We start from the raw sequence: 20,073 nt of genomic DNA on the forward strand, positions 1-20,073 counted from the left end.
TTAGCTTCTGGTAACCTTAGGTGCTCCTTGACGTGTAGGTGACATTCTCTCTGTGTCTCCACATTGTCTTCCCTCTGTACTCATCTGTCCTGTGTCCAAATGTCCCCTTCATATAAGGACAACATCATATTGGATGAAGGCCCATCCTAATAACTTCATTTTAACTTGGTCATCTACAGAGACCTTTTTCAAATAAGGTCACATTCCCAGGTACTGGGAGTTAGGACTTCAGCATCTTTGGGAGCAACATAGTTCACCTCACAATAGCAGCTATTTTTTTTAAGAGGTAGTTTTTATGAGGCATGACAACAATTTCTAAAGTCTTAGAAGACTTACAAAATCCCTCTGTTCAAATAACACTTGCAAGGGCAGGTTTATTTTAAGAGAAAACAGAAGAAATTGGTACCAGCAAAAAACATATTAATCTCCATTTTGCACAGGAGAAGCATACTGATATTCCTGAAAAAAATCTTATTTTAATACCTTGTCCACTTAGATTATTTGGCTTAGTTTTATGACACAGAATGGTGTGTCTCCCTCCACACCTGCAGGAGACAAGGAACATTGCTATATCTATACAAGACTCCTTTTGTTAATTATGAACACTTGTGTTTTTTTATAAGGCTGATCTTTAGAATTCTGTTACAAGGCCCATAGAACTCAGTTTTACTAGGAAAAATAAATGGAGAGGAGGCTAAAAGATCTTACTTGAGTGAATTGAGGATCCCGTAGAATTTTTCTTACATGGGGCACAATCTCTGCCTCCTCATATAATCTAGATATGCAACCTTGAACAAGTCCCACAAACTCAAAGCTCATCTGTAAAATGGGGATGCTAATAAACCACACTTCATAGAGCTGTGAGGAGATTTATTAGAGAGGGTTTTTATGGTCATGGGGGGGAGGACACTTTTCCCTTCAGTTTAGGGAGGTTTCACAGAGTTCAGTTTCCACAGAGAATGACCAGCCAAGCCCTTTCCTCCAGAAAACAAGAAAGAGAGCTGGCAGCACAGCAGCCAAACTGGGCAAGTCTTAATCTGGATCCCTGCTGCCTTGGGCCCACCATCCTGGGTTCTGCTGTTGCACAAGATTCAATGCAACGCCCTTGGGCCACAGTCCCTCTCTGCCTGTTCACATGCACAGCCACATTCCAGACCTGGAGCCCTGGGGTTAGGACACTGTCTGCCCTTCAAGGTTGAGTGCACTGCTGGCGGTTCTCCATCTGCTCCCAGGGTTCAGGAAAGCAGTGGAAAGAACTACTCTGGTCTTCAAACTCATTTCTGCTTTTATTTTATTTTTTTTAACTATGGTAAGAACACAACATGAAAACCACCCTCTTAACAATTTTTAAGTGTGCAATACAACATTGTTAATTACTAGCAAAATGAATGGTAGAGCTCTAGAGTTTAAATATCTTGTGTAACTGAAACTTTATACCCATTGAATTGCAGCTCCTTATTTTCCCTCCCCCCAGCACCTGGCAACCACTGTTCTGTGCTCCACTTCTATGTGTTTGACTATTGATGTACCTCACATAAGTGGAATCGTGCAGCACTTGTCATTCAGTGACGGGCTTAGTTCATTTAACTCGAGGTCCTCAACTTTCATCCATATGGCAGCATTTCTTTTTTAAAGGCTGAATAACATTCCATTATATGTACACAACACATTTTCTTTATCATTCATCCTTCAGTGGACACTTAGGTTGTTTCTACATGTCAGCTATTGTGAATAATGCTGCAGTGAACATGGGTATGAAAATATCTTTTTAGATCCTGATTCCAATTTTTTGGATAAATATACAGAAGTAGGGTTGCCGGATTATATGATAATTCTATTTTTAATTTTTTTGAGGAACCTCCAGGCTGTTTGCAATAGTAGCCACATCCTTTTACATTCCCACCAACAGTGCACCCAAGTTCCAATTTCTCCACATCCTTCCCAACACTGTTATCTTTGTTCATTTGTTTTTGATAATAGCATTCCTAACAAGTAGGAGGTGATATCTCATTGTGGTTTAATTTGCATTTCCCTGATGACTAGTGATTTTGAGAAATATCCATTCAAGTCCTTTGTCCAGTTTTAATTGATCTGTTTTTTGTTTTGTTTTGTTTTGCTATTTAGTTGAAGATGTTCTTTATGTATTTTGGATATTAATCCCTTATCAACTATATCATTTGCAAATATTTTCTCCTATTCCATAGGTTGTCTTTTCACTCTGTTCACTGTTTCCTTTGCTTTGAAAGAACTTTTTAGTTCGATGTCATCCCACTTGTTTATTTTTTCTTTTGTTATCTGTGCTTTTGGTGTCATACCCAATGAAGCAGGAGACAGCATAGGAAGAACTCTGAGACTGCAATACTGTCACTGGCCAGCATTTAGCACCCTGGTTGCCAGGAAACACCTTTTACCAATTAGATAGAATAAATAATAAAACAAGGCAGGGAGGAGGAAGGAGACAAGTCTCACATGCTAACTCAGCAGTCCTAAGCCTGGTCTGATAATATTGCCAGGTGTTCCAACATCACAAGAAACACTATGTTAGGAAGAAAGAAGAAAAGTCCTTAAAATTCTATGTAACATTTCCACTATCTGGGAAAAAAGCCTTGAAACTGTGTTTTTATCCCAAGGCCTGAATGTGGGAGAGGGTTCCCGGTGCCCAAAGAAAGAGCCCATAAAACAACTTTGTGTCAGGATGGGCAGGGTAGGACAAAACAGTGGCTGGACTACAATTAATCATGGCGGCTGAACTATAACCCGGAAGAGGTGGCTGACGTCAAACCAAGGCTCGAGGGGAACCACTAATGATATGTTGCCACTTTGTTCACAAAGGACCAATCCCCAGCTCCCACGGACAACCAACCCAAAATAAAGCCCCGCCATTTTCCCTGCTTGGTGGGGCTTTCTCGGTCCCACTGTGCAGACTGGGAAACTTCACCCGGGAACGCAAATTCCAGTAAAGCTCTATATTGCCTAACTTTGTGGCTGATTAGCATTTATTTCCTCAGAGGAGCCTAAGAAAACCTTTCACTTTGGTTAATTACCTACCTCTGGTCACTATCTGTTTTATGAGGGAGTCCCTGATGCTTACAGAAAGAGCCCATAAATAACTTTGAAAAGTGCCCCAATTTTAATTAACTGCCTCCTGTCACGTATTTGTTTTACAACAAGATGACCTAATGGAGTCTGGAGCAAGATAAAGAATTCGGGCTAACAGACCTCCACACATCCCTAAGTTTGGGTAATCACATTACACCAGGAAAGCTGGCACCACATTTACCCGTAAATCAATATGTAACTTTTGTCCCTCCTATCCCACCAACTATATAAGTCCTGAGAACAAAGGACTCGCTCTCGCTCTCAGGGGCTCAGGGTGCTCTTGGCTCTCGGGCCACAGGGCCTCTGGCCACCCAGCCTCAGGCAGCCCCGGGGCCTGCCACCTGCTCTTCAGCCTCTCTTGCTTTTCTCACCCTGCTTTGCCCTGAAACTTTGCCTTTCACCCCCTACTCTACCCAGTCCTGTTCTCTTCCATGGGAACGGGCCACTAATAAACTGATTACATGCTGCTAGATTTGCTGATATGTAATTCTTTACATGTGTCAGCAAGAAGAACCAGGTCTCTCCCATCAACACCAAGAAATCATTGCCAAGACCCATGTCATGAAGCTTTTCTTCTATGTTTTCTTCCCAGTTTTATCATCCCAGGTCTTACGTTTGAGTGTTTAATCCATTCACTTCTCTCATTAATAGAGAAAAAATAATACATTTATTTTCTAGCAGGACTTTCCATCCCATGTGTGAAAGTGTTTTAAAAACTCCAAAGGGCTCCACAAATGCTGGGTGATGCATTCTATCATTGCTCTCTGAAAGGTTGCCAGCCACCCCATTTGTTAAACCCAATGGCCCAGTGTCCTTTTCTCAGTCCTAATCCAGCTTGACTGTTTTGTGATGTTAAATGCACTTCAACCCCCACCTCAGCCCCTTTTTGGTTTCCATAAAACCGAATTTGAGTGTTTTTCTTCTACTTATGGCCACTCATTCATTCCTCTATTATTGCCACTCCCTCCTCCCTCTACGGAGATAATGTTTTACAAGAATTTTTTCTCCCTTTCTCATCCTTAACCATTTCTTCTAGTTGTTTCAACAGAAAGAATCTTTTTGGTGAAAGACTCCCTTAACCCTCTGCTGAGCCCCAGCCTTCTAACTATGTATGGGCTTCTGAGTGCCAATAATGACTGCAAACATACTGTTAAAAGGTAAGCTGAAGCATATTAAAAGTATTGAAGAGTTTATCTGGGCAAACCTCACTTTAGGCAGCAGGGAGGGGCCAAACTGACGGTGGTTAGGAGCACTCTGCCAATGGGAGCTGGGGGCAGGTTTTACAGAGAAGCTGCAGAAGCAAAGCAGGCACATTATTTGATTGGAAAGGCTCATGAGCTATTTGTGATGGTTGTTCTTGAACGTTATTCTCTTGGGTTTGAGTTCATTGACTCCTTTGCTTATGTAGGCTACCAAGGCACTAGAGCCCCCTCAGTCTAAGGGCTTCCTTGTTTAAATACTTTAACAAGACCCTTACTTCTGTGTTTCCCAATTCTTTGAGCGGCACCATAGAGTCACCACAGCCAGGAACCTCAGCCCCACTCAGTGCCTCATTCTCCCTCACTGCCCATAGCCAATCATTTACTAAACCCTGCCGTACTTACCAGTGGCAGATTACACTTTTCAAACAAGGATGTGCTCTGTGTCTCTAACACATGTTCTTCTGGAGTCCCATCAGGAGATGGGGTTTTCAATCACCTCTCCTTGAACCTAGGTAGACCTTTGTTCCTGCCTTGACCAACAGAGTACAGAAGTAGTAATGATGTTTACCTCCTGAGCCTGAATCACAGATATACCCCCTTGCAGTCTTGGAATGCCCACTCTTGGCACACCACCACCATGCTATGAGGAACCCAACACAGCCTGTGAAGGGGCCACATGGAGAGGGACCAAGGCCCAAGCCTTCAGCCCTGGCTAAGCTGTTAGCCAACAGCCAGATGATGTTGTGTGTACTAGAGATAAGCCCTGGCTGAATCAAGATTCATGTGAAAGACACTAAGGTCTTACTAAGTTGTTTTAAGTTACTAAGTTTGGGGGTGATTTTTTATGCAATAGATAACTGATGTACTAATTCTGAAAAGTCTCTTAAATCTATTATATCTCTTGATTCTCCCAGGTCAGGTCCTTGTTACCTTACTCAACTGGAAAAAACCTGCTTATAAATCTTCTGAAAGTAAAACTCTGCTCAAAATAATAGTTAACACTACTGAATCCTGATTTATTTCAGTGCTAAATGTTTTAAATTCCTGAGACTATTTAATCCCTACAATTCTAAATGGTTTGAAGCTGAAGAAATTAATTTAAATAGGTGAAGTAAGTTAAGGAATTAATATCCCTTTTTTATAGAGGAGGAAATGATGTTCAGAAAGTTTATTAAGTAGCCCCAGATTCAAATCTAAGTCTCTCTAAGTCCACTGTCAGCATTTGTGAACACCTTCCCTGCTCAGGAATTTCCACTGGCTCCCATTGCTCACAGGATAACGACTGAACCCTGACTCCACATCTGATATCCAGTTGGGACAGAGTTTGGCCCCAGCTGCCTTTGCAACTTTGGTATTGTGGCCTCAGTTCTTGGCACATGAATTTTCTAGTCATACTTGTTTTCTGTGAGTGGTAGAAGAAACTCAGGCTCTCTGTTAAACTAGGCCCTGCCGTAGTCACTTACTCTTTTCAGGACTTGGTTTTCTCCTCAAAAAAATACGAGATGATTAAACAGCTCATATTAAAATTCTCTTCCAGAAACAACTCTGCGCAGTGTGGAAACTCTCCTGTACTTTTGTGCTTCCTGCTTCTCCTAGAACCCGAACACCTGAGCGCCTCCTCAGGGCTATGTCCCCACTTCTGGGAAGGTGAGAGAAGATGGGAGACTCGAAGACTGGTGCTTTAGTGAATGTTCTCCATTTATCACGTAATCAGAACTAGCTTTATGTTATGGAGTAGAATCTGCTTTTCCAAAACTCTAAGAGAAGAAGGAACATTTTCTTCTGATGTTTCTGAGATTCTGTTCCCAGTGGTTTTTTGAGGCTGAGCATTGGAATGTCATTAGTTAGCACTGAGAGTGGGAGTGTAACCGGAAAAGACACCGGCGTTCGGTCTGCCTGTCACTGCCAAACCCAATAAGCAATGACAGCGATTGAATCTTTATAAGCACTTTATTCAGATGGCCTGTGATCTGAGAAGATGGTGGGTTAATACCCTAACAGACCATCTTTTCTTTTCTTTCCAGGCCAGACCTTTTATAACAGTGGGGGGTGGAGGGGATAAACAAGGTGCAGTGAGGGCTTTGAGATTCAGAAGCTGCAACATTTCTGTCCTGGGCAGTTAGCTGTTCCCAGGGGAGGGTGGTCTGTCTCTCCCTGGAACACAAAGGCCTGGATGCCTCCAGTTGTCCCCAGGCAGTAATCTCTAGCAGCGCCCCAGGAGGTCAGCTGTTTTCCCAGGAGCCAGGATGGGCCTTATCTGTAGTTTCTGAAACAAAGCTTTAACATACACATTACTTACTTGCTAGACTTATAACTTTTTATCCTGAACTAAAACTTTCTAAGTCTTCAGTCCCCTATTAGGGAGAGGAGATATCTAAGAAGCTCAGACTCACACTCTTGCTTCCAAAATATGTATTTTGCATGCTTTCTGGGCACTGGTACAACAGATCATTAAATCATGATTTGCCAAGGCCAGGTTTAATCACTGCATGGGTCAATTATGTCTGCACACTTAACCTTAACCTTTTCAGATTCAGTGGCTTTGGGTTGTACAGTTTTAAGGGAGAAGGGGAGTTATTTTTAAATATGTGATTTAGACATCTTTCCATTTGTTTTGTGGAAGTTTTACAGAAATTGATTGGAAACCTGAGATATTCTTAAATATAAGAGAAAGAGCCCTGCCCTGACCTGGTGACTCCATTGCTTGAAGCATCTTCCCATACACACCAAAAGGTTGCAGTTTTGACCCCTGATGAGGGTGCACATGGGAGGCAACCAATCTATGTTTCTCTCTCTCTCTTTCTCTCCCCTTCTCTCCTTTTTCCTACCTCTCTCTCCCCCCTCTCTCAATATCAATTAAAAAAAAATTAAAAAAGAAAAAAAGAGCAAAAGCCCTCCCAGGATTCTGTTGTTCAAAAAATTAACCAATGGCAGAATAGATTTACACCTAGAATCTTCTTCTGGCCCTGGCTGGTGTGGTTCAGTGGATTGAGTGCTGGCCTGTGAACCAAAGGGTCACCAGTTCAATACCCAGTCAGGGCACATCCCTGGGTTGTGGGCCAGGTCCCCAGTAGCAGGCATGTGAGAGGCAACCAATTGATGTATCTCTCACATATTAATGTTTCTCTCCCTCTCTTTTTCCCTCCCTCCCCTCTCTCTAAAAATAAATATGTAAAATATTTTTAAAAATATAAAAAAGAATCTTCCGAATGTTGTCCAGAATTCTGTTCCTTTGAATTTAATGAAACTTGGTTTCTATTTTAGTTTCCAGTTTTTCTTTATTATTGTTATTTTGGTGCTAATCTTTGTTTACCCAGGTTTTGACATTTTTACCCCAGAATTAATTACCCCAGATGGTCTGCTCTACTGTGTTTTCCAAGCAAACAAAGTGGACAGGAAATAGGAGCTTCCTGAGCAAACCGGCTTTCCGTTTTAATATGAGACTTTTCCTTTTAGAAGGTTGTTTATCTTATGTCTACTTATCTTATTTCTAATTGATTAAATACTTATTTTCACAGTTTGGATCTAATTAGCTATTACCTTTTTCCATGTAAAATCTGGTCCTGATATTTTTGCCTTTTGTTTCTCCAAGTCTCCTTTGTAGAATCTATTGTTCTATTTATTTTGAATTGCTAACTCCTTTCTGTTGACTAGCTCCTTGCTCAGAATAACCTCACCCATGGAATTTGGCCTAAGATTTCTTTTCACTTTTAGGCACTTCTCTTCACATTGCCAGGTGAGTGTTAGCAGATGAGCTCTTGTGAACCTTTCCTCTTGGAATTTTGCAGACACGTAACTCCTCACTTTGGCAAGTCATTCAGTGACTAGATGTTTCCCTCCTCCCCCAACTCCACCTCAGTACTGAGTGTGCTGTTCTTCAAAGGATGTCACCTCTCTGTGTGCCTATCTTCCTCCTGAGAATTGGCTCCCTTAAATAGGGGAACCTCTAGGACAGGGGTGTCAAACTCATTTTCACCGGAAACCACATCAGCCTCACGGTTGCCTTTAAAGGGCCGAATGTAATTTTAGGACTGTATAAACGTAATTACTCCTTAAGCGAGAGCTCGGCGCTGCCGCAGGATAGAAACAGGGTGCTGGGCCAGACAAAACCAGGGGGAGGGCCGGATTTGGCCCACAGGCCTTGTGTTTGCCACCTGTGTTCCAGGATCTTACCTGAACACATAATCCAGATCACCTGTAACAACCCAGCTGCCTTCCAGGCCTGAAACACTGCCTCACTCCTTGGAGAGGGGCGGAGCCAGTCCAGACGCCCAGAAGCTGTTACCATTCCTCCTCTCCAGATTCAGGTACTGTCTGTACCAGGAAGAGAGGCTCCTTATTGAGAAATCTATTGTCAATCTTGGCTTTCCCCCTCCATCTCTCCTCAGCCACCCACTTCTCTAGGCTATCACTGTCATTCACTCACTCACCATTTATAAACACCAACTCTGTGCCAGGTATGGTGCCTGCCTTTGAGAATACCAACAAGCAAAATGCTGAAATAGGGCAGAAAGCAAAGTCTCCTGAGTCTGTAAAGGGGTGGGCAGTGAGAATGCTACACAAAGATCCCTTAAGCTGAGTTTTGAAGGACTATTTGCAGTTCACTGGCAAACATTCTCCATGCCGCCTCCTTTGTATTATTAGAGGACTTCTTGCAACAGAAATAGACTTGGCAGGATCCTCAGTAGAAAATCTGGCAGACACCACTTTAACCCAGTGGTCAAATTCATATCCCCAGTGTTGACCTCCTGATATGATGCACCGAGAAGAACATAACATTTCTGTGCTATTTCTACCAAAAATGCATTATATAAATGTAATTACGAAGAAACAAAAGACAACCCCAGATTAAGGGGAGTCCTATACAATAATTGTCTTGTACTCTTCAAAAGTCAATGTTATACAATGCAAGAAAGACTGAGGAATTGTTCTAGTTACAGTAGACTAAACAGACACGACGACTGGGACACCCCAGACTACGATGATTTCAGTCCTACCACTGAAGGAGAAGCTCATGGATGTCAAAGTAGGGGAGCCGCCAAGCTGGATACTGATGCACTGCCGGAGCGTTTCAAGGAAGTTACTACCAGTATTACAAGTATGTCAGTGTGAAGAAAGGGAGCCTTGGGAGCATTGTTGGGGTTCCTGTAGTGCTGGCAGCTTACATGCTTTTTGACTACTGCTGTTCTTACAAGGAGCTCAAATGTGAGTGGCATTGCAAGTATCAGTGTGGTGCCTGACCACACTCCTGACCATGACCTTTGCCCAGAACCTCCTAATCCTTTCATATTGTAATGAATAACTAATGAAATATATCTGGTACTGGGGTGGGGGGGAGAGAGAAAGAGAGATATGGCAACTGAATGCAATGCATGATCCAAGATTTTCTTTTGTATAATAGGCATCATTGGGACAATTGGAAATGCCTGAATGTTGTCTGAAGATTACAGTATTGTATCAATGTTACTTTCCTGATCTTGAAAATTATACTGTGGTTAAGAGAGTGACCTTGTTTTTAGGAAATACGCACTGAAGTATTTGGGGGTAAAGGGGTATCATGTCTGCAACTTATTCTCAGACCGTAGAAGGGAAGTGTGTGCAGAGGAAGAAAGGGAGGGAGAAAGGGAGGGATATGAACAAATGTGATAATGTCAACATTTAGGGAAATCTTGGTGAAAATATAAAGGAATTCTTTGTACTGTTCTTACAACTTTTCTGTAAGTCTGAAATTATGTCAAGAAAAAAATTGGAATAGTGACACCAAAGAGGAAAGACAGCTTTGCCTTTCAGTGACCAATCCCTTCAGCCTCAAGACCCGTGGACAGGAGAAAACAGGGCAGCACCTTGCAGTTGGCCTTGTGCCTGCAGGGGCAGGATTCCGTGCAAGCAAGAATCACTTGTCTCCGCCCTGGCATACCCCATGTTGCAGATTTCAAAAGGTGCTGAAAGTTCCCCAGTTCCGTGCTGTTTACCTTTCTGTACACGGGAATATTCCAGGGACTCGGTAGAGTAGAATACAGTGGCTGACAAGTCCCTGCTCAGCTAAAGACACACGGAGCCCCAGTTTCTCACAAATACCAAGGACAGTTTCTACCCCACTGACTGGCTCCACCACAAACAGTGGTCCCATGCTGAGGATCATTCTTCCTTCCCATTAGTTGAATCCCTCAGTGACACTCCTTGTTGCAAAACAGAGATTCTTAGCCTGTAATTGTCTAATGCTCTGTGAAGGCAGAAAATTATAAGTTTTGTGTTTTCCCCATTGTAAAAAATTAAACTCTGTAGTCTCTTGGCACTTGGTTTTTCATTTTTTAATTAATAGGCTTTATTTTTGAGAGCAGTTTTAGGCTCACAGAAGAATTGAGCACAAAGTACAGAGGTTGCACCTGTGCACACCCCCACCCCACTGCAGCCACAAACAACCAACCCCACCATCCACATCTGGTGCCATTTGTTATAATCAATGAACCAATATAGATACATCATTATCACCCCAAATCCATAGTTTTCATTAGAGTTAACTCTTGGTGTTGTACATTTTGTGGGTTTGACAAATGTAAAATGACATGTATCTATCATTTTTATATTATACAGAATAATTTCGCTGTCCTAAAAATCCCCTGTGCTCCACCTATTCATCCCTCCCTCACTACTCCCAAATGCCTGCCAACCAATGATTTTTTTACTGTCTCCATAGTTTTGCCTTTTCCAGAATAGTATATGTTCAGAGTGATACAGCATGTAGCCTTTTCAGACTGGCTTCTCTCACTTAGCAATATGCATTTAAGTTTCCTCCAAGTTTTTGTGGCTTGTGATAGCTCATTTCTTTTCATCACTGAATAATATTCCATTATACAGACATACCACATTTTATTCATTTGCCTATTGAAGAACATTTATGTTGCTTCCAATTTTTGACAATTATGAACAAAGCTGATATAACTATGTGTGGGTTTTTGTGTGAGTGTAACTTTTTAATTTGTTTGGGTAAATATCTAGGAGAATAATTCCTGGATTGTTTGGCAAGAGTATGTTTACTTTTGTAAGAAGCTGTCAAACTGCCTTCCAAAGTGGCTGCACCATTTTGCACCTCCACCAACAATGAATGAGAATTCTTATTGTTCCACATTATTGCTAGCATTCGATGTTGCTTTGGATTTTAGCCATTTTAATGGGTGTACAGTGGTATTTCTTTGCTTAATTTACAATTGCTTAATGACATGATGTTGAGCATCTTTTCATATGCTTATTTGCCATCTATAACATATTTGGTGAGGTGTCTATTCAGATCTTTTGCCCATTTTTAAATTAGGCTGTTCATGTTCTTATTGTGTTTTAAGAACTATTTGTACATTTTGGATAACAATCCTTTATTAGGTATAAATATTTTGTATTTATTGAAAATATTTTATCCCAGTCTGTGGCCTTTCTTCCCATTCTGTTGAGGCACCTAGTTTGTATTCACCCTATTGCTATTTATGTTTCAGTGCTGGCTGCTGATTTTGCCAACAGACAGAGACTATAAGTTTAACCAGCAGCCCTGGCAGGTAAGAAAAAAATAAGTGTTTTTTAAGATAAAAATTTATTTACTCTGGTGCTGTGAAAATGATCATGCTGGCCAGTAAGTCAGTTTAGAAAACTAATAAAATGAAAACTGAAGAGTTCTTTAAAAATTAGGTCAAAGATATAAAGAATATAAATCCTTATCTGTGCTGAGTAGAAAGGATGCAAATGTCAAATGTATACCTGTGCTGGATATTACTATCTTTCCATTTCTTTTCTGTAAAGATTATTTATAAATTTCTTTAACTACCCAAGCTTTATAAACCTCTTGTTATCTCTTGTAAAATATTACCAGCTTCTTCAAGTCTTGCTATCTGATTGTCATTCAAACAAAGGTCCTTAAATCCCAGCTATGTAAGTATTGGAGTGTCTTTATAAGACCAAACAGCTTTAAGATCACTGTGTTTCTCTTTTCCGATTAGGGAATCTGCAAAGGAATTATGTCAATAAGTTATGCCGAGTTTGAACAACAATTAAAATTTAAAAGATTAAAAAAAGATAAAAGTTATGCTGAGTTATAACTCTCTAAGTTATAACTCTGTTATGCGGAAGTAATAAAGAACCCTAAAATCATAGTAGCTTGTAAAAACTAAGCTAAATTCTCACTCACACTACGTGTCTTAGTCTGCTTGGGCTGCAATAACAACATTCCATTGACTGGGTGGCTTAAACAACAGAAATTTATTTTCTCAAAATTCTGGAGGCTAGAAATCCAAGACCAAATGCCAGCTAATTAGGTTCTGGTGAGAGCTGGCTTGAAGACAGCCACCATTTCACTGTGTCCTCACAGGACCTTTCCTTGGTGCACATGCACAGAGAGAAAGAAAGAGAACAAGCTCTCAGGTGTCTCTTCTTATAAGGACACTAATCCTATTGGACCAGAGCCTCAGTCTTATGACCTCATTAAACCTTACTTACTTGCAAAAAACCACACAACAATTAGGGCTTCGACATAGGAATTTGTGGGGGGCGAGGGTGGGGGATGGTGTGTAGGACACAATTCAGTCCCTAGCACTATGTGATCAGCTATGGACCTCTGGACCTCATGCCTCCTCATCCTAGCACCCAGGGTAACAGGTCAGCCACTGTCTTGAATACTACCTGTTACTGTAGCAGTGGGAATACAATCTCTAGAGGATTTCACACTGGCGATTAAATGCTCAGGTCCAGAAATAGAAGTATGTCTCACAACTCATTGGCCAGAACTATTTACATGACTCCACCCAAACACAGGGGAGTCAGAAGGTGCAATCTTAGCATATTCCCAGAAGGAAGGAAGCTGGAAATATTTGGTGAACATCATTAATGACTACCACATGAAAATAAATGGCTACTACTGAATCTAGGAAACTCTTTGGCTTAAAAATTACACATATGAGATTTATACACCAATGTTCATAACAGCACTATTCACAATAGCCAAAATATGGAAATAACCCAGTGTCCATCAGCTGATGAATGGATAAACCAAATGTGGTGTATACATACAATAGAATATTTTCAGCCTTAAGAAAAATTAAATTCTGACACATGCTACAATGTGGATGAACCTGGATGACATTATGCCAAATGAAAGCAGAGGACAGATATGAATTTTTTAACAAGGATTTTAAAGTAGGCATCATAAAAATGCTTCAGTGAACAATTACAAACATGCTGGAAACAAATGAAAATATAGAAAGTCTCAGCAAAGAAACAGAAGATTTACAGAATCACTAAACAGAAATTTTAGAACTGAAAAATACAAGCATAAATTTAAAAAAAACTCAAATTAAAAATTAATTGAAATGTTCAAAGCTGAGCCAGAACTTCTGAGGATGGACTGCCATATGTGTTGGTTTCTCACTGCTTCCAGCCTCCAACTTTGATGATGGGAGTACCCTGTAGGAGAAGCTTGTGCCTTGCATCATTGAACTGAACATAAAATTCACCCAGGAATTAGAGGGATTGAAGGGAAATTTAGCAGGAACTGGCAGAACTGAGGTATAGGGGCTGCCCCTAGCCAACCAGATGAGCCAGCAAATAAGTGACAAATGTGCATATGTTACAGAACACAACAAGGGGGGCCTGGGACGATATACTATTATTGAAAGAAGGCCCCGGGTCCGTTATGTCCGCCGCCAGGGGAAAGACGTCTCTCAATGCCAGAGATTCGTGAAAAGGAAAGGAAATGTTTATTTAATGCTATACTAACTTAAAGTAGTGACCTAATGTCTTTACCAAAATCCCAAAGTCCCTTAAAACACCCACAAACAGACACAGTCCTTCCTTCCTTCCTTCCCCCTTTGCCCAGTCCAGAGTACCATATCTCAGGAAAGGAAATAGAAGTCCATGGCTCAGGTAGTCCTCTGGTTCTTCCCAGTTAGTAATCCCTCTCGACTGGGAGACCTCCCTGGGTTCCCGGCACCCTCAGCTGAGTCGCCGGGATCTCTGCTAAAACCAGGTGGTGGTTCCCCCTTCTAAAGCTGTGGGGGTCCCCACTCTGCCAGGCCGTGTGGTTCCTTCTCTCTCTGGGATGCAGGAGTCTCCACTCTGCTAAAGACACGTGGTTCTCTCCCTCAGGGCTGCCGCATGGTTCTCCCTCTCTCAGGGCTGCAGGAGCCTCCACTCCCTCAAGTCCGCGTGGTTCTCCTCCTAAAGTAGCATGCTCTCCTCCAATGGCTGCACATGGCTCTTCTCAGGGCTGCGCATGGCTCTCCCCTCTCTCAGGGCTGCAGGAGTCTACACTCCATCAAGTCCGCGTGCTTCTCCTCCTCAATGGCCGCCAAATTTGGGTTTTTTAATCCCCGCAGCCTATCTTCCTCTGCAGCCCCATTTCTGACTCCTCCCACACTCGGCTTCACATGCCGGAACTCGTATCCTTCCAGCTTTACTGGGCTGCCATCATGAGTCTGGGCAGGTGTGGCCCCATGTCCTGGAGCCAATCCTCTCTGAGCTCCCACGCAGGTGCTGTAACTCAGGGGACCCGCCCCCCCAGTTACATGTGGGTGGGGAAGTTACTTCCATTCCCCTGGCTTAGAGCTGATCACAGCTACTTAACATATCTATGCAACCAGTCAAAGGTTATAGATATGCCAAACAACCACGCCAGAGCTTAGCTGCAAGGCTGTTGCTATGCTAAACAGCTCTCAATGGCCGGCTCCATTTGTCCCTTCCCCCAACCCACACCCTGGGCGGGGGAGGATGGAGACATCCCAAAATCTCCTGGACACCTTAAGTTCTGGACCCCATTTAAATGCCTATTTGGGGTCCCCCCTCTTGGCTGCACCCTGTAACACATACACTGAAATAGAGCCTTGTTACTTGCCATTTCCAATCATGCTGTCCTGTTGCAAAGTATTTCTTGTACTCAAGTGTAATGGTAATATGTTCACAAATTTGTTAATGCTCCCCCTCCAAGGGATGGAGCTGAACCCTGGCCAGGTAGCTCAGTTGGTTAGAGCATCATCCTGACGCACTAACATTGCAGGTTTGATCCCTGGTCAGGGCACATATGCTGTACAAGAATCAACCAATGAACTCGTAAATAAGTGGAACATCAACCTGATTTCTCTCTCTCTCTCTCTCTCTCTCTCTCTCTCTCTCTCTCTCTCTCCCTCTCTCTCTCTCAAATCAATAAATAAAAGTTGGAGTTTAATTACCTTCCTCTTGAATGTGAGCCGGAGTTCGTGACTAACAAAACATCTGGTGGAAGTAACGGCGTGTGACTTTGAGACTAGATCATAAAAGTCATTTCAGCATCTGTTGGGAACCGCCCTGACTGGTATCAGAAGCTGAAACCCCCGCCTAGGCTAAGGCTAAGGGAACGCCCTTGGAACCGCAAGCCAGCAAGGAGACAAAAGCTTATCTCCCTGGCAGGAAGGCTGCTTCTGCTGCTTTATTCATAACTGAACCCCAAAAAGCTTGGTCGTTAGCCAAAGACGGGTAAGATTCCCCACGGGGGGAATGACCTAAGACAGGCACGATCACTTTGGGAGGCCCCCCAAAAGAAGGACTTTAGGGGCTGCAGCAAAAGGGGGTGATGGACCCTCGCTCCTCAGCTTTGACATAGCCTGAGTTCTCATCGTCTGGGAGAAAATCTCCTTATTGCCTTAGTTCCCTTGCTCCATCTAAGGCTGAAACAATGACAGGGTGGTGCAGCTCTGTGCTGAAAAAGGCGGATTCCCCGGGTGATCAGGCCTAAGAAAGAATATGTAAATTACTGTGAAACCTTCTTTGTTTAGAATGCTCTCAGTTGAATGAGAGGGGTCCAAGGAGGAAGTTAGTTTGTTCCTCAAACTCTTACAGCTCTTTGACCCGACTCAATAGACCAGTAGAGTTCCTTGTTTTCTATAGTTCCTTACTTCCCACTGATAAGTACTGTACTTTACCTGAATTATTATGCAAAATAAGCCCAATAAAAGCAGGTATGGACGGTAAATTGGGGCACTCCCCACTGGGGGGGTGGCCATTTCGCCCCTACTTCCCCACAGAAACTGGTCTGTCTCTGTGCATGTTTTTTTCTCACGTGTTATCATTGAGCCATCCGCAGCGTTCCGTGGTCACTGCTGGCCAGAGACCCACGCAACAAGCATCCTCATTGCTTTCTCACAGATTGCTTGCTCTTGGTTGCTATGTCATGAGAATGACCAAATGCTGGACAATCCTTTGTCAACATGTCTATAAATTTAGCGTGAGTCATCTAGGTGGGAGATCCTCCAGCCCTAATCAAGCCTTCAGACGAGCGCAGCTCCAGCCAACACTTTGCATACAGCTTCATGAGAGATGCTGAGCCAGAATAACCAGCTAAGATGCTCTCCTACTAATAACCCTATTTTTCTGCCTAGAAGCCATTTTTTTCTAATAGAGTGAATCTCAATAAGATTCACAGTAAACTACACAATGACAGAATTGTGTTGTGGAGACACCACCAGCTTAGTCTGAAAATGGTAGAGATGGCACAAAAGGAAAAGAGCCCTTTGGACCCCAAAATTCTACTAGCAGAAAGTAGGTTGAGGAAACTGCATAGCTGTAAAAATAGGCTGCCTTTCACAGAAAAGAAGGATATTCAGAAGGTAGAACCAAAAGCATACCAGGAAGAGCCATGGAGAATGTACAAATTGTCAATAAGTACATGAGATTACATCTTGGGGAAACGCATCAGGAAAATGCAAATCAAAATCACTTCAAGATATGACTTCACACTTATTAAGACATATGGAGTTAAAAAATGGACAATAACATGTGTGGCAAGAATGTAGAGAAACTTGAATCCTCCTGAATTACTAATGGGAATGTAAAATGGGACAGTTGCTTTGAAAGCAGTCTGGCTCCCTGACTGGTGTGGTTCAGTGGATTAAGCACCAGCCTGTGAACCAAAGGGTCACAGGTTCGATTCCCAGTCAGGGCACATGCCAGGGTTGTGCACCAGACTCCCAGTAGGGGGCATGCAAGAGGCAATCACACATTGATGTTTCTCTCCCTCTCTTTTTCCCTCCTTTCCTCTCTCTAAAAATAAACAAAATCTTTTTTTAAAAAAGGAAAACAGCCTGAAAGTTTCTCAAGAAGTTAAACGTAGAGTTAACATGTGAATCAATAATTCCACTCCTAGTTATACACTCTAAAGAACTGAAGACTTTTGTATGAAAACTTGTTCACAGCAACATTATTCATAATAGCCAAAAGGTGGAAACAACCAAAATTTCCATCAATTTACAAACAGATATACAAAGTATGGCATAACCATACCCTGTAACATTTATCCAGCCATTGAAAGGGATGGGGACTGAGGGGCAGCTCTGTACATTTAAGAACACTGCCTGCAGAATTCGTGTTTTTTTGCAAGACTGAAGTCATAGCAGGTCCAGGAACTGATGCCCAGTTCCAATTCCCTGGTATCAGAAAATACCTCAACTCTTACACTCTCACAGGTAGAATGAGTTGTGTACTAGCCACATGTGGAAGCATTGCTTTGCTCATTTCATACTTCAAGTTAATGTCTAAAAAAATCCAGCTGTGAAAGCAATGGACAAGGATTCTAAACTGTATCTTATCTATTAACTTCCTATGCCCAGAGAAGCTAATGTCAATTCACCATGTGATATTCAATTTGTACAATAAAGTATAAACCTGGAAAAAAATTTAAAAATTAAAAAGGAATGAAGCACTGACACATTTTATGATGTGAATGAATCATGGAATCCTTATACTAAGCAAAACAAGCCAGACTCACAAAAGGCCACATATTGTATAATTCTATTTATATGACATGTTGAGAACAGGCAAATTCAAGGAGAGAAAAAGTAGATTAGTGGTTGCCAGAGGTTGAAGGGAATAGGGAGTGATAATGATGGAAATGTTCTGAAAATTGCATAGCAGCGATGGCTGTAGTATATTTAGTAAATATACTAAACCCCTGAATTGTGTACTTAAAAATGGCAAATTTTATGGTATGTTAATTATACCTTTAAAAAAATTATCCACAGAGACTCATTCCCAGACAGAAATCAGACTGAGTCCTAATGAAGGAAATTGCAACATTCCCCCGCTGGATTTGAGAACTGCTATGGACCGGTGACTCAGGCATACCACTCAGTAACCCACTTTTTAATCAGCAATGTCTATAATGGTTATCTTTTGACTGTCCCGCCATTGTGTTGATATGTAGGCAATGGTTACTTGTCTCTTTAGGACACAGGAATTCAGATTGAGAGGAGAAATTATATACACCAACTTAAGAAATTATATCCACAGAGTCTCATCTGCACCTGGGTCTAATTTAGATGGTATATTAGTTTGCCCTGGGTGCCATACAAAATACCACAAACTGGGTGGTTTAAGCAACAGAAATTTATTTTCTCACAGTTCTGGAGGCTAGAAGTCCAAGATCAAGGTGTAGAGAGGTTTGGTTTCTTCTGAGACCTCGCTACTTGGTTTACAGATGGCCACCTTTTCACTGTGTCCTCACATGGTCTTTCCTCAGTGCACACTCATCCCTGCTGTCTCTTTGTGCTCCTCGTACCCCCTTCTTATAAAGGTATCAGTCAGATTGGATTAGAGCCCACCCTAATAGCCTCATTTTAACTTATCACAAATACAGTCACATTCTGGGGTACCAGGGATTAGGGCTTCAACATATGAATTTGGGTGGGGGTAGACACAATTTGGCCCATAACAGGCAGCAAGTGTATTAACACCCCACTAGGTGACCAGGTGCAGCAGTGTGATAAGGCCGGTTCCTGCAACAGGTTCTCTTCTTGCCATCTGCTGACTGTGACCTCTTGACATTCAAGTACGCCAACAAAATTCTCTTATGCCTCTTGCTTGTGTCCTCCACCCTGACCCGGTAAAAGGACTTTCACATGGGTCCTCATTCTCTTGGCTCTCCATCTGCTTGGTTGAGCCCACTCCTTCAGTACTCCTCCCTGTGGCCCCATGTGCCAGACCTCCCTCTTCCAGGACCTGTGAATAAATCCTCTAATTTCACATACCTCCCCGAGTGTAATTTCTACAGCCTTGGTAGAATAATCCTAAAGACTCCCTAAGGGATCGCACTCCCCAGTTCACAACACGGCAAGATTCTGAACTTTCTGCTCATTGATGAGATGAGAGGAGACTTTGGGGCCCTTGGGAAAGATAAGTGTATTTTTCATGTGGGAGGAAAGTAAATAATTTGTGACCAGAGGCAGACTGTGACAGTTCTTGATATTATTCCCTTAGAGAGGTAAAGCTTATTGCCCCTTCCTTTAAGTGGCAGATGAACTTAGTGACTTGCTCCTAACAAGTAAAATATGGTGGAAGTGACAGCATATTTCTTCCAAGACTAGGTCATAAAAGTCACTGGAGTTTCCTCACTTAGACTGCTCACTGCATGGAAAGTTGGCTCTGAACTCTCAAGCAGCCTGTGAAGAGGCCCTGTGGCAAGGAACTGAGGCTTCCTGCCAAAAGCCACACGAGCAAATCATATTGGAAGGAGATCTTCCAGACTCATTTAACCTTTCAGATGACTGCAGCCGCAGCTAACATCTTGCCTATAACCTCATGAGAGACTCTGAGCAAGAATCATTCAGCTAAGCTGCTTCCAGGTTCCTGACCCCAGAAACGATGTGAGATAATAAATGTTTATTATTTGAAACTGCTAAGTTTTGGGTAAAACCATGCTCCCTATAGTGTTCTCATTGTTTAACCTGCCTCTTACCCAAGGGCTATTTTTCTCTTGAGTTCTTCACTG

This window comes from Phyllostomus discolor, chromosome 8, assembly GCF_004126475.2.
Source record: "Phyllostomus discolor isolate MPI-MPIP mPhyDis1 chromosome 8, mPhyDis1.pri.v3, whole genome shotgun sequence".
Lineage (NCBI taxonomy): Eukaryota > Metazoa > Chordata > Mammalia > Chiroptera > Phyllostomidae > Phyllostomus > Phyllostomus discolor.